Genomic DNA, 2037 nt, shown 5'->3' on the forward strand with positions numbered 1-2037 from the left:
GTTCTATCTGATATTCTCCTTGCCTGTGTTCTTTCCTATGATCAGCAGTTCCACCCTGCTGACCCACACAAAATGGAGTGTTGGTGTCGGCTAAGATAGATGCACATGTATAGCCCCAGACCAGCAGTGTGTACTTCTTGCTGTGATATAATGTGATCCCGTCAGACTGACTACCACACATATCTGAGATGCTTGGTATTATTATTATAATAAAAAAGAAGCGCTAAGCCACAAGGGCTATACAGCAGAGATGCTTGGTAATAAAGTTCAAAGTTCTCTCTCGGCTGGGTACTGGTCTCTAGATAGTATTGAGGATATCGTTGACTCAGAATATGGGATTATTATTATTACAATCAAGGGGGAAGCGCTAAACCCGGAGGGATTAATCCACAGCGCCTGGGGGATGTGGAAGGCATTCAGGCTTAATTTGGGGAACTGGAGCACAGATCCAATTCCCTAAATCAAGAGCCCCTCACCAACATCAAGGAACCTTCCTTGAGGGGTCAGAATATGGGAAACAGCCTAACTAGCAGGTTAGCCTGGTAGAGGATAGACACTTGGTAAACATCAGTGTTTACAGACCTAGTTTCCATTCTTAGGTCATTTTTTTTTCTAGGAATCTCACTGGCGGCATTACCACAGGTAGGATATTAACATTAGCTAATGACTTGTTTAATAATTTCATGTTCACCCAAGAGAGAAGTTGTAGCAATGAGTGGACGAAACAGATGATGGAAACTCTCATGAACATCTCAGAAAACAACATTCATTTCCAATGTGCAAAGTAATGTATGCCTTGTGGAATCCCGAACCCCAGTTGAACTGCTTTCAGTATAATGTATCACGTTGACTTTTCTCACGCCTGCCCTGACAACAAGGTGGAGGAGGAAGTTGCCAACACCGATGGCTTGATTCCTCCATCGTTTATTAGTGCGAAGAGGGAGATAGCTAATGATTTCAGGAGCACTTACGGCAAGGACAATGCTGACGAATTTATGAGTTGGGACAAGAGGTCTGCAACATGTCCAAATGATTGGCAAAGCATTTGTTTGATGTGTTGTGATCTTAACCTCATGAAACCAACCACAGATCGAGGCAGGAAGGAAGACATGTCTGTTTTGAACACTTTAGACTCTTGGACTACCAATATTGTCATAATTAGCAGAAAGGCACAATACCGTGACTGGAACAATACACAGATAACCCGCACATATGAGAGAGGAGCTTACGGCGACGTTTCGGTCCTACTCGAACCATTTACAAAGACACAATAACAGAGAGGAGGAGTAGGAGGCAGTATATATAGGCCAGCAGACAGGGACGGGACAAGAGAGGTAGTACGAAAGGATGTAGAGAGGTAGTGGTAGTAGTAGTAGTGGAGTCAGTCAAAGGCTTCACTTGACTGACTCCACTACCACCACTACCCCCCCTCCCCCAAATCCTTTTCTACTCCCTCTCTTTGTCCCGTCCCTGTCTGCTGGCCTATATATACTGCCTCCTCTTTGTTAGTGTGACTTTGTAAATGGTCCAAGTCGGACTGAAACGTCGTCGTAAGCACCTTTCTCCTATGTGCGGGTTATTTGTGTATTGTGTAACACTATCACCCGCATCACTGTTGCTAGGAGCTCTAGGTGGCTGTCTGCCGTATAGACCTTGCGCTGTTGAGGAACCTTTAAAGGCGGTTTTATCAAGTGTAATTAACCTGGCTACTCCTTGCTCGTCTGTGTTTTTCATTTCGGAGATTTCAAGGAATATATATAGTATGGTATTCACTTCTACGGCGGGTGTTTATCATATGGGAAGGAGAGAGTATGAGATTATCATCTCTAAGGAATTAATTTATTGCCTCCATGACACGTTGCTAGGGTTTTATCCCCCCTGGGTGGAACCACTAGGCAGGCATCGATCCAAACAGGAGGGTGAGCTATCATCCACTGCCTCCTGGGACGTATACAAATTTATTTTTAATAAGCTCTAAACCCTTGTAGTGGAGGTTCGATCCTCGGTCTGCTTATTTGTATAATGTTTATAATGAAC

Source organism: Cherax quadricarinatus, chromosome 81 (genome assembly GCF_038502225.1).
Source record: "Cherax quadricarinatus isolate ZL_2023a chromosome 81, ASM3850222v1, whole genome shotgun sequence".
In the NCBI taxonomy this organism is placed as follows: Eukaryota; Metazoa; Arthropoda; class Malacostraca; order Decapoda; family Parastacidae; genus Cherax; species Cherax quadricarinatus.